General features: G+C 36.1%; 1 pseudogene; it reads left to right on the forward strand.

The window, feature by feature from the left end:
- Positions 1 to 1,262: 1,262 nt before the first annotated feature.
- On the forward strand, positions 1,263 to 1,690 carry LOC124505921 (ELL-associated factor 2-like; annotated as a pseudogene).
- Positions 1,691 to 14,479: the final 12,789 nt, after the last annotated feature.

Raw genomic sequence — 14,479 nt, forward strand, 5'->3', positions numbered from 1 at the left:
AGAGGCTATTGAAAAGGGTTTGAAACATTATATTTGGCTCAAAGTATAAATAGGATTACCCGTGTTGATGTTACTATTCGTTTTAAATTAGTTCAGTGGGTTCCCTAAAATAACAAAGATCCAAATTGTGAGTGTGATATTCCTCCTCATTTTGTTTTATAGATTTATCTGATACATGCAGTTTGCTTCTAAATATATTTTAAAGATATTAATAAACTAAAATATTCACAAAGATGGATGCCCAAGACCTGCAAATCATGCTGTATGTAGTAATGGGAAACAAAAGAAAAAAAATGCTCCACACCTGGAAGTGGAATGGAATGGTTATAAGAACTACATCAGACATTATTTTCAGTCCAGCCCTTTCAAGTACTGCCATACCTTTTGGAGCAATTGATTTAATTTCTCTAAGCCTTAATTTGGTAATCTTTATTGGAGAGAAAAATATAACCGATTTCTGGGGCACCTGGATAACTTAGTCGGTTAGGCATCTAACTCTTGATTTTGGCTCAGTATCTCAAGGTTCTTGAGCCCCGAGTATGGCTCCACACAGACAATGCGGATCCCTGTCTCTCTCTCTCTCTCGCTCTCTCTCTCTTCCCTGCATCCCGCTTGCTTGCTGTCTCTGAAAATCAACAAACTTTTAAAACAATGTGTATGTGTGTGTGTGTGTGTGTGTGTGTGTATGTATATGTGTGTGTGTGTGTGTGTATATATATATATGTATATATATATATGTGTGTGTGTGTGTATATAAATATAAAACACCTATTTCTTATGTTATTGTGAAGATTAAATAATATAATACATGTAATATGTTCAGAATAATACCTGTCATGTAGTACATGTTTGACAAATGTTAGCCAGTGTATATTTGATGTCTGCTAATTCTGATAACATACTGTGCTTTCCTAATCTTCAACTTGTTGCACTTCCCTGGCCTCGTTCTTTAGGAAACTGCTCTTCTTCCACTGCAATCCTATAATTCTTGTGGAGCTCCCAACCAAAGCACCCATCTTCCAGATGATGGAGGTGGCCTTGCACCCCAAGCCTAAAGAACCATAATGCTGCATCACCTTGGCCAAAGATTGGTAATGGATCATTATGTGAATGTAGCTGGCCAGTTAGAATCCTTCCCTGTTGTTTTTATGTGCTAAGCTGCAGGAAACTTTCTCACATTTCAGACTGTCACGGTGTGCTTCAGAGCTAGAGAGGCCATGTCTGTTATCACATATATCATATTGCATACGTATCCTATAGAGCAACAGAAGCAACAAATGCGGAATTTAGCTAGGACTCCTAATCTTATAAAACATTCCCCTTCTGAAGATGGACTGTCCTAGCATCTCCAATGGAAGATTTTGAAAGAGAACTGAAGGCAGAAGCTAGTCTAATGGACTACATAAGTAGTCGTGATAGTTCATCTGATTCTAAAAGTTCATCATCTTCAGGTAGTGAGGATAGTTCCAGTGACTCAGACAATGAAGAGTACAGATCCTCTCCTTCTGAGCCAGGAAATTGTATCTCAGGACATCCTGTCATGTCTGCCATGCCACAGTGCAGGATTCCTGATATGGATGCTGGCCTGAATAGATCTCATGAGAACAGTGGCCTTCTGATGAGTACTTTAAGAAATGATTTGCAGCTGAATGAATCAGGAAGTGACAGTGATGATGGAAGAAACTTTCAGATATATATATATATATATATATATATATATATATATATATATATAAAACATGTAAGACGTGGGATAATTTATTTTATACTAAGAGTAAAAATTTCTAAGACTGAAGAAAGTGTCTCTTAACTTTTGATAATAAAAGAAATTAAATTTGATTCAGAACAACAACAACAACAAAAATGGCACCGGGCACATATGGAGCCCTGCATACAGCAGGTGCAAAGAAGTGTGGGCCTCTCTCTTCTCAACCTAACCCCAACACCTGAGTAAATGAAGCCAACACCTTAACAGAAGTAAAAGTGAGAGATGGGGAGAGTCATGATGAGAAACAGTTCAAGCCCAATCTCTTAGAGACCCAAAGCTTCTCTGGCCCTTGTAGTTTTTCCTTCATTTATGGGAAAATCACCAGTGTCCTGGCAATAAATTTCTGTGTGCTGCTTAAGTCAGTTTGGACTGGGTTTCTTTTACTTGAAACTGAAATTGTTCAAACTACTACTGTTGTCATATAATGGCTATTGGTGAATGGCTACAGAGCATGATACTTAGGAACTAATAACTTTTCAGTAAATATTTTGAAATGAATTGAGTGATTTTTTTTCATATTGATGAGTTGGAAGCTGTTTTCTGCATTAATATATGATTATCAAGGATGAAACAAAGTATATTCCGAATTAATTAAAATTCAGGATCAGAATGTATTGGAAAAAAATAGCATAGGAGAAATAGTCGAGTCTTTCAGGTGAAATGGACTTAAATTCAAACCCCCTTTTATCACTTATTAGTTGTGTGGCCTTGGGAAGAGCCCTTAATTTCTGAGATTAATTCTCCCTGTAAAACAAAGAAAATCAGTACTTTGATATAATGTTATTGTATTGGCATAAATATTTAGTATCCTATACCGTCTCCAACTATCATGAATCTAGGTTCTTTGATTGTATAATCATTTTTTGCATAAGATACAACATACTAATGTTACAAAGCCATATTATAAAAAAATGAAATAAATTCAAAAGACCATATAGTAAATTCCAACTATACTTTTATTTCAAAAGTTTCTAGAGAAAATTTAATTTGGTGTGCATTATTTTTAGTATTTTTAAGTAACTCTTTTCAATGAATAGAATGCCATTTTAAATACATGTTAACACTCTTTTAGAAAAATTGTAATACATACCTTGGCAAGCTTTGTTTTGTTTGTTTTATTTTAGAGAGAGAGTGCGCATGAGCGGGGGAGAGGAGCAGAGGGAGAGAGACAGAAACTTAAGCAGGTTCCATGCTTAGCATGGAGCCTGATCTGGGTCTCCATGTCATGATCGTGAGACTGTGACCTGAGCCGAAATCAAGAGTTGGGCACTGAACCAACTGAACATGGCAAGCTTTAATTATTGACTAACTACACTGACTTTTCTGGTAATGACTCATGAGTTATTTCCATACCCCAATTTTTAAGTGTATTTCATTGATAACAATTTTCTTTGTATATTTTAGTATTCTTAGTGAAGTTCTTTGCATAGCCAATAATCGGGGTAGTAAAGCTTCAATCACAGAATCACTGCAGCCCTTGCCTTCTTTTGAATGCTTATCTTTCCTGATAATCAAGGGTATTATTTCCCATAGGCAGCCTCGTACATCTATGACATATTAGAAACTGTCTTTAAAAATCATTTTCCATTACCAAGGGAGTTTGGGATAATGGAATGTGTAGTCACTTTCAATTTGTGTCAAATTTTCTGATGCATTTGTACCACCAACATTTTATCAGCTTGTCACTAGAACAAATGAAGTTGCAAATTGCATTGACTTTTTTTCATGAAATCTTTGAAACTGTTTATTTTTAACATGACTTCTCTCCTTTTTATTTCTGTAGTGTAGCAGGCTTGATTTTCAACTTTCAGGGTCTTTGTCACTTAGTGAGTATGGCATTCGGGAGCAATAATTTCCTGGGGCCTTGAAGGTTTTGGGAGAAAAGATTCAGGCATATAGGGCATATTAAAGCTAAATGCAGATTGAAGCAATAAGCATAGAACAATTTGATGAACTACCTGTAGGCAGGAGTGGAGAATTTCTGACACATCAGGAAAGCCATTATGTCCTGTTATGTTCAATAGCCCAGTTGGCCTAAAAGGTTACGGGTGATGTATGTTTTCATTATCTCCTATGAGCTGGATGTCTCAGAAGACCCCAGATGGCTTATTGTGGCTGCGGTTCTCTTCATTTGCACTATAGCAACCTCTGTCGCATCACACCAATATGTTTGTGAGGGTCAGTTTGCTTTGAGGAATATTGTCCCGTGATCTCTGTAATATTCTTCTCCCTGAAAATCTGCAAGGAGTTACCGCCTGGAGAATAACTGAAAGCTCTTCAAAAACACATCTTGATTTCCTGAGTGTCATCTGTCACTGTAAAAGCAATAATAGCAATAAAACATCAATGACATTAGTTATCGTTTGTTGAACATACATTATGTACCAGGCATGCCTTACATACAGTACTTCATTATATGTTCTTTAACATATCCTGTTAAACCAGGTGTCATGATTTATATTTCACATATAAAAAAATAAGATGACATTAAGAAAGTAACTTGTCTAAAACTTGTCCTAGATGCATTAGAGATAGCATTCAAACCACAGGTCTCCCTGACTCTAGAAAATTCTTAACAACTGCAGATCATATTTAGTTCAGCATGAAGAAGCTCACAGTCTAGTTAAAGAGAAAAATATATGTAAATGATACCTATCATACAATAATTTCATTTAAAAAGCATGTGTGTTTAAAGGGCAAGGGAAACAATATGTATTAAGAGCTGTTTATACGTATACTTAGGGGAAGTAATTAAATCTAAGGAAGGGATCAGAAAATCCATAGAAAAGAGTAATTTAGCATTGGAGACACAGTACCATAAGAACTGGGACCAGTCAGTGTTTAAGCAAAGGCCCAGAATAAGCCCTGAAATTACAATGTGTTGGGGGAGCAGTAAAAAAGTCACGGGTGGCATAGGAATTGAAACACTCAAATGTCTACACCTGTCTATATAAGCATAGGAAAAACTAAAGGTGCAGAAGATCAGACTTAAGATGAGAGAGAACAGGAGAGACTGAAGGAAGACTTTCTCTGTTTTTTTTTTTTTAAGTGAAGTCAATGAAAATATAAATTTATGAGAGACCTTTTTAAAAAAATTTTTTTAACATTTATTCAATTCTGAAAGATGAAGAGAGACAGCATGAGCAGGGGAGGGGCACAGAGAGAGGGAGACAGAGGGAGACACAGGATCGGAAGGAAGCTCCAGACTCTGAGCTGTCAGCACAGAGCCTGACGTGGGGCTTGAATTCACAAACCAAGAGATCATGACCTGAGCTGAAGTCGGACCCTTAACCAACTGAGCCACCCAGGTGCCCCAGAGAGACCTTTATTTTTAAAATAAAATGCGAAGATTGATACCTGTCTTACCTATGATGTGGTATTATTATAACATTGAAACAATTATTATATACATAAAAGCAGATGTTTTAGGATATGCAGCTTGCCTGTCTTGGCCATGACTGTCTCCTGTCATCTTGAAATTTTTTTTTCATTTTTTTTCCAAAAGGAAATTAGATGAAATGAATAAGCCAAGCTGTATTCATTTTAATGTTTCATATTTACTAACATTTCTTTGTATACTCATTCAAGAAACATTCCACATGGAGTAAAAATGAGGCAGAGGAGACCCCAGTATCTCTGGGGCACAGACTATTTATATAAAAGCCTCTCCTTAACTAGTAAAGTCAATTTTGCAGAAATGTCCAGTGCAAACATCATGGTATTTAATAAATAGATGGAATGTCCTTTAAGATGAATCCAATATTAAGTTTGGTCTTCTGCTACAAACAAGTATTCCTTCACTTAAAATGACCTTGTGTCATATGTGTAAAAAGTTTGCTCTAATACAATGGGACTAATCCATTTGTCTTAGAAAGCCGTGCGTTTGTTTTAGAAGAAGAATTTCTCTTTCATTACATAGGCTATTATTTGCTTTGTCAAATCCCTCTTGGCCTTGAGCACACTCTAGAAATAGGGATTCTTTAGAATTGCTGATAAGGATGTTCTACTAAATATTACCCTTTATAAATCTTTGAGGAGGCTCAGGAATTGGTGAAGCAATCTAAAGATTTATATAAGGAGACGTACAAATCTAGCCAAATGAGGACACATCTGGGATGTATCTGGGTCTACCCTCTCAAGGGCCTGTGCTATATAATGCTGATTCCTTTTTTTTTTTTTTTTTTTTTTTGGAAAGGCAACAATACATATGTACTCCTTTAACTTTTTAACATCTTTGTTGATGTCTAATTGATACATAATGAACTGTACATATTTAAAGCATATGCTTTCATAGTTTTGATGTATGTATATATCCATGACACCATCACTACAATCAAGATAATGAGCACATCCATCACCCCCAAAAGTTTCCTCTTGCCTATTATTTCTTCCCAACCCTTGGTGTCCCATCCTCACAACACCTGATCTGCTTTCTATCATAATTCATTTCCATTTTCTATAATTCTATAGATTCTATAATTTTCTATAATTTTATATAAATGGAATCATACAGCATATTGTCTAACTTATTTCACCTTAGCATAATTATTTGAAGATTTATCCATATTATAGCATACATGGGTAGTTTATTCCTTTTTATTTCTGGAGTAGTAATTGTATTGTATGAGTATATCAGAGTTTGTTCATCCATTCTCCTTTGGCAAGTATAACTCCCTTGAACTTAAAAAAAATTTTTTTTTCAACGTTTTTTATTTATTTTTGGGACAGAGAGAGACAGAGCATGAACAGGGGAGGGGCAGAGAGAGAGGGAGACACAGAATCGGAAACAGGCTCCAGGCTCTGAGCCGTCAGCCCAGAGCCCGACGCGGGGCTCGAACTCCCGGACTGCGAGATCGTGACCTGGCTGAAGTCGGACGCGTAACCGACTGTGCCACCCAGGCGCCCCTTTTTTAATTTTTTTTTTTTAATTTTTTTTTCCCTTGAACTTAATGTACCCTTCGTGATCTTTTCTTTCATGTCTCTGATATTATAAATTCTTTGTGAAAAAGTATTTCAAAAGCTAGGTTCTCCACTGTCTCTTAATCATAGAGAGGAAAGAAGTACCTTAAGGATACACAGGGGTATAATTACAATATTTATGATGATGATAATTAATAATATAATAATAATAATAATAATGTGCTTTTAATATGCATAGCACCAGATGAAGCTTGTTACTGTTTCCTAAGCTGGGAAACTCCCTGTTATGGGAATCCTGTTATGGGAGCATCTTAAGCTGGACTAACAACTCCCCTGTTTTATTTTAAATTCTTTTACAAAGCAACCCATGAGTTATGAAGATGTGACTAAAACTATTATGATTAAATTTAATCATTCACTTAATATATTTTGAGGGCCTACTATATTTCAGGCACAGGACTAGGAAAAAGGGATTCAAAAGTAACAAAAGACACATGCTTCTTCTTTCATATTCAAAAGTGGATTTATTGTATGCATAATAAGTTGAAGCATATATACAGGCCCCTCCAAATCCCTGGCTTTGGCAGTATGTTCACATGGTCACTTAGTTTAGAGAGGTTGCAAAATTCATCTGTTTTATTTTAATGCACTGATAAGAACCTCTATCTCTTTATACCCCAGCTTTCCTGCTACACACTTTTTCCCAAGAAGAGTAGCATTGGAATTGTCAGGACATTTTGGAGATCCAGCAAAGGGTAGTTGGTGTTGAGAAGTAGATAGATAGAAACATACATATACACATAATTACAAACATACGTACTGCATATGTATAGTTAGCATATGGTTAGCATATAGTAGCACAGATGCATGTGGTTCACAGTTAGTTCTGTGTATATTAATTTAGGACTAGTCACCCCAGGTGAGAAATGGTATGTAGAAATCCTACTGTCCACTCTGCCACCTCACTGGGTTCCATGATCAAAAGGTGCCTATCTATAAACTGTTACACAGTATAAAGTTGTCTAGTGGTGCTGCACGATAGAATGATGTGGATGGTGGAAGAGCAATTAGAATTGAAATGGTTAGACCCAGAAGTTGTGTGTGTGTGTGTGTGTGTGTGTGTAGAGACAAGGGTTGGGGGGAGGAGAATGGGAGAAAGATGTTAGGCTGATTGATTGATTAGTAAAACTATAATGTTATTTCTCTGTGTATAGGATATTTGTACTATTTGTCAACTTTCAGTATTTTATTTTGATGTGATTTATTTTCTCATTTTATTTTTTTTAAAGTTCATTTTGAGAGAGAGAGAGAGAGTGCACATATATGAGTGGGGCAGGGGCAGAGAGAGAGGCAGAGAAAGAGGGAGAGAGAGAATCTCAAGCTGATTCCACACTATCAGGGCAGAGCCCAACACGGTGGCTTAAACTCACTAATTGTGAGATCATGACCTGAGCAGAAATCAAGAGTTGGATGCTTAAAAAACTGAGCCATTCAGGCACCCCTATTTTCTCATTTTAAATAAATGTTAACATGTGACTTTGATTTTCTATTTCTTATTTTGGATTATATTTATTTGAGTCCTCCCCCAACTTATAAATACTTGAGGCAACACAAAAGTAGAATCCATTGCTGTTTATATGTTACAGTTCATCAGGAAGACAGGCCAGTAAGCATACATTTAAAATACAAGGTTATAAAGGTTAGATAAAAGAACTTCAAGGAGCGTACAGGACAGGAATAAATTCTTACTTGGAAGGATAGAATTCTTGGAGAAAGTGGTGTTAAAGCTGAGATGTAGTGTAAGTTGACCAAAGATATATATGTCCTATGTGTCCCTGTACCTCTGTGTGGGGTAGGAGAGAAAGATAGGAGGGTGTTGATAGATGTTGTACTTTTCCCCTTAGACATACAGAGTTTTAAAATATGTGGGTGGATGACATAAGATCAAATTTTACAGATTTTTAAACATATATTTTATATACATTGGGTACATATATTTTATAGTTAATCCTGAGGCACATGAGTGAAGAAATGCCAAGACTTTAGGCAGAGAGACCATATTTGATTATGTGTCTTCCAAAACTGTATTTCTTTCCTCTAAGGCAGATGTTCTTAATTCTCTAGAGGCAGTTGTCAAGGAGCAGTTTTCAAACACAGTGGCATTTAGTGGAGGAAGGCTCCTTAAAATAGTGAATGGTATCTGGGATTCCATTTTAAACACTAATACAATGTAGGCCCCACCCACTTAATCAATGTTTGTTATAGGGAGAGGATCAGAAATAATGGGCTGATGTGTCCATTTTCTACTATTTAATTTGCTTTGCCAACTTGACAAATTATTTCTGTCCTCTAAACTTCAGTTTCCTTGTGTTCACAATAGGGGTAAAAATCCCTACCTTATAGGTTGGTTTGAGAACAAGAGGACCTAATAAGATAATCCAGGAGAGAAGTGCCTAGCATAAAATAAATGTTAAGTAAATTTCAAACGAATATGCGCTTTAAAAGTTTTACCATTTTAGGATTAAAAATTTAATTGTAAGATTGGAAATCATAAAACTCCTGGAAGAAAACAAAGACAGTAAGCTCTTTGAGATAGGTCTTTGCTATAGTTTTTTGGATCTGTTCCTGAGGCAAGAACAACAAAAGCAAAAATAAACCAAAGGGACTGCTTCAAACTAAAATCTTTTGGACAGCAAAGGAAATCATCCACAAAACAGAAAGGCAGTCTCCTGAATGGGAGAAGATATTTGTAAATGATATGTATGATAAGGGGTTAGTTTCCAAAATGTATAAAAAACTTGCACAACTCAAAATAGGTAGGTAGGTAGGTAATGATAGTTAGAGATAGAGATATATCTAAACAAACAAACAAACAAACAGTCCAATAAAGATGGGCAGAGGTGGGGCGCCTGTGTGGTTCAGTCGGTTGAGCGACAGATTTTGGCTCAGATCATGATCTCACTGTTCATGGATTCAAGCCCCATATTGGGCTCTGTGCTGACAGCTCAGAGCCTGGAGCCTACTTTGGATTCTGTGTCTCCCTCTCTGTCTGCCCCTCCCCTGCTCATGCTCTGTCTCTCTCTCTCTCTCTCTCTCTCTCAAAAATAAACACTAAAAAAATTATTTAAAAAATGGGCAGAGAACCTTAATAGACATTTCTCAAAAGACATAAAGAAGGCGAACAGAAACATGAAGAGATGCTCAGTGTCACTCATCATCAAGGAAAAGCAAATCAAAAATGAAATATCACTTCACACCTGTAAGAATGGGTATTATAAAAATACAAGAAATTAGTGCTGGCAAGGATGTGGACAAAAGGGAACCCTCCTGCACTGTTGGTGAGAATGTAAATTGGTGCAGCAATTATAGAAAACAATATGGAAGTTCCTCAATTAAAAGTATAACTACTCTATGATCCAGCAATTTTATTTCTGGATATTTATCTCAAGAAAATGAAAATACTAATTAGAAAAGATAGGTTCACCCCTGTGTTCACTGAAGCATTATTTACAATAGCCAACATATGAAAGCAACCTAAATGACCCATTGATAGGAAATGGATAAAGATACATATACACACGCACACATATATAATACACATATACACAATGAAATATTGCAACGGAATATTCCTTAGCCAAGAAAAGAATGAAATCTTGCCATTTGTAAAACATGGATAATAATAGAGGGCATTATGCTAAGGGCAGCAAGTCAGAGAAATCACTATTGACAGTGACAGATGAATATGAAGACTACAGTGATATGGAACATTCATATGAACTCAGTTTCTCAAATGAATCTAAGATAATGGTACCATCATCTTGTACAAAGTATGGTCTCTATCGTTTTAGAAAGAGGTGTATCATCTTTGAATATTAAGTAAATATTAGGGTATTCTCAGAGGGATATAAAATAAGCTTTCAGTGACCTGTTAAAGTTACTCTTTTAGTGGACTTCTGAGCATTATTCAATTTTTTACTAAGTGAATTAATTCAAAGAGACATTATACATGTAGGGGGAAAAAAAAAAGAAAAAAAGTACCTCATCAAGAATATAAGAGAGGAGCTATTGACAGTATCTCATTATAAAATGATAGAACTTTTCTTTTTTTAACTAAACTGTCGTTGACATATAATATTATATTATATTCAGGTATATAACATAGTGATTCAAAATTTATATATATTATGAAGTGATCACCGTAATAAATCTAGCCACCATCTGTCACCAAACACACTGACTGTATTCCCTATGTTGTACATTATATCCCTGTGACTTACTTATTTTATAACTGGAAGTCTGTACCTTTTAATACCCATCACATATTTCACCCAGCACCCAACCCCTCTCTTCTGGCAACCACCAGATAGTTCTCTGTACCTAGAAATCTTCTTCTGTTTTGTTTGCTTTGTTCTTTATAGATTACACATATAAGTGCAAGCATGTGGTATTTGTCTTTCTCTGACTTGCTGCCCTTAGCATAATGCCCTCTATTATTATCCATGTTTTACACGTGGCAAGACTTCATTCTTTTTCAGGAGTGTCCAAACTGGGCACTTGGCATGGATTATCTTGTTTAATTTCCATAACAGTAACTTGGGGTTGATATTATTATTTTCACTTTTGAAATGAAATACTTAGGCAGATTTGGAAACTAACTTTTTAAAAAGGATCCTTAGTTAAGAGGAGGGGGAGTGAACTTGTCTTTTCTAGGGCCCAGCTCTCAGGCTGATGGTCTCACCATGGCACAGCAACGAAGAAAGCTCTTGTTTTTAAAACAGAAGCTCAGCAACAGCCACATCCTCAAGTCGTTTTCCTCTTTGGAAAAAAAAAAAAAAGACAATATCCTCAAAGGCCAAAAGTATCTTATCTCTGTTCTTTCAGGATCTGCACCAGTTCTACCCAATAAGGTGACCCACATATGTAAAATTACATTTTCTAGTAGGTGCATTTTTAAAAAGTTAAAAGAAATAGGTAAAATTCACTATAATAAAATTCAACTCAAAAATATATACACAATATTATTACTTCAACATAAATATAAAATTACTGCAAATTCTTTTCATAGTATATTTTCAGAATCTGATGTGCATTTTATACTTGCAGCATATCTGATTAGCCACATTTCAGGTCCTCAGTAGCCATAGGGGCACTGGGACCTGCCTTACTGTGCAGCACAGATTGTATAGTTCTAGTTAGGACTAGTGATAAACTATCTCAAGCAGGGAAATTTTAGGCCTTATTCATTAAAATATCAACATGTCTACTGTCATTTCTTCTATATTGCTGACCTTCTTTTCAGCTCAGTGCTACATGAGGATCAATAACCTAGGTTTTAGAGTCAGGTTTCCATAAAACTCTGCTCTACCCCTTACTACGTATGAGTCCTTGAACAAGTTATTTGATGTCTTAGCCTCAGTTTTCTCGTTTACAAAAACGGGGAGAATGATGCCTAGCGCTCAAGTTAGATATAAGTTAGATATGTCTCCTGGCTCCATAAGTAGATGCTCTAAATGTTAAAATTTAATCTCATTTTCTTCTGTGTGAACTTGAACAGAGATTGAGTGCACTATTCATTTTTTTAAATTGTACTCTTTTTTTTTAAGGTTTATTTATTTTGAGAGACAGAGGGAGAAAGAGAGCACATGAGCAGGGGAGGGGCAGAGAGAGGGAGAGACAGAATCCTAAACAGGCCCACATTTTCAGCACAGAGCCCTAGGTGAAGCTTAAACTCATGAACTGTGAGATCATGACCTGAGCTGAGATCAACATTTGGATGCTTCACTGGCTGAACCACCCAGGCACCCCGAATGCACTATTCTTGACACAGATATTCTATATCGTTTACTGTTCTACCTATGACACTCCTCCCTCCACCCTGGCTCCACCTCATTGCTGCACCCATAATCGTGAATATGGGTTAGTCAATCACTCACCCTCTGTGAGTAGGTAAAAATCGGTATGGGTTTCATACATGTTGTTGAATTTGTTGTTTCCTGATGTATTGGAGTTTCCTGCAGCATGACCTATGTGGGCTAGTTGGGATAATTTATAACCTTTTAGAAATCCCATTAACTCACTTACAGATGAATATTCTGTAGTACTGAGCTCTTTAAGTATTTAAATTCTTTAAGGCCCATCTATCAACTAGAACAAAAGGAAACTATCGTCCTTCTACCCACGCTGTTCCTTCTTCCCAGGTGAAACAAGTTATTACAAGTCCCCACATACTTTTTCTTGGTTTCTCCTGGTCCTAAGCTAATTGCATGAGTCACCTTGCTCACATTCTAGAAAGTGCTGAAGGCCAATGTATGAGTCTCAAGATTTCTTCCCAACAATATGTAGAAAATTCCTACTGAAGAAGCGGGAGCTCTGTGTTCAAAACTCAGCATGCTATTTATAGTGTTTCTCCCATTTCAACCTATCTGAGAAGGACCAGCTTCTTACTACTCTTTCCCAAAGCTGTTAAATCAGAATCAGGTGTTTATCCTCAAAGAGCTTATTATACCCTTCTTAAAACCCAGTTTGGGGCACCTGGGTGGCTCAGTAAACCAACTGAGCATCTGACTCTTGATTTTGGCTCAGGTCGTGAAGTCGTGGTCCTGAGATGCAAGCCTGCATTTGGGCTCTGTGCAAGGCGTGAAGCCTGTTTAAGATTCTCTCTCCCTCTCCTTCTGTCCCTCCCCTGCTCACACTCCCTCTCTCTCTTTTAAAAAAATGAAAATTAAAAACAACCAGTGAGAGATGGGGTGGAGAATTCCAAGAAGAACTATCTCAATAATTTTCCTTTCTGAAAAAGATATGCTAAAGAAATCATACAGTTATTCTCAATGTGTAGTTTTGACTAATGCAAAATTGCCATTCTATTAATTGTAGCTTTTAACTCAAAGTATAGCAATATTCGCATTCTAGCTTTCATTTCCCAAAGAAAAACCCACATTTAGTGTAAGATTGTCTTATCCTCTCAATAATTTTTAATAACAAATAAAATTTAAGAAATATTCATTAAAATGTTACTATTGCTTGAATTCTGTGTTTTAATATCAAATTAGTAAAACATGGTATTTATACATTTATAAACAGGATCACTAAAGTGTGTGTGTGTGTGTGTGTGTGTGCGCGCGCGTGCATGCAGGCACATGTGCGTGAATACACGTATATGTATGTATGTAATCTATGTGCTAGTCTAGTATTAAAAGGTTTGGCAGAAAATGAGAGAAATAGGAGTCTAAATAAGTCATACAAATATGACTATCCAAAATTCACCAAATATTTTATAATTCTTTTTAATTCTTACTCTTAGGTTGTGAACAAAATTGCTTTGCCATAATCTTGTCTTTTATATATGAGGAAGCTAAGGTCTTGAGCATTTATGTTGTTTTCTTGAGGATAAATTTTGGCCAAGAAAAGGATGTCACTTCACTCATACTACCACATCTGTTGAAAATTTATGATGCATTAATTAACAATTAACATGGCTAAACACCATTGTATAGATATTCACAAGACTTGCTTTGCTAAATAAAACCTTTTCCTTAGTTAGAGAGATAGTCTTATTTGTAAATATAAATGCATTTTTGAGGCTCTACACATCGGCTTCATCTCTTGGAGAGGTGATATTTGTTGTACTGGAGAGCATCATTTAATGTCAGCTTCTTAACTCTCTAATCAGGGCTCTACCACTTTTTGGCTGTATGACATTGGAACATTCCCTTCATATCTCTTATCTTCACTGTCTGCCAGAAAAGTAATTCTTTATTCCCTGACCTCTTCCTGACAGTATTATAAAGC

The sequence above is a fragment of the Lynx rufus genome, unplaced genomic scaffold, assembly GCF_022079265.1.
Source record: "Lynx rufus isolate CCGP_SWC_20201006 ecotype Redwood Valley unplaced genomic scaffold, mLynRuf1.p SCAF_9, whole genome shotgun sequence".
In the NCBI taxonomy this organism is placed as follows: domain Eukaryota; kingdom Metazoa; phylum Chordata; class Mammalia; order Carnivora; family Felidae; genus Lynx; species Lynx rufus.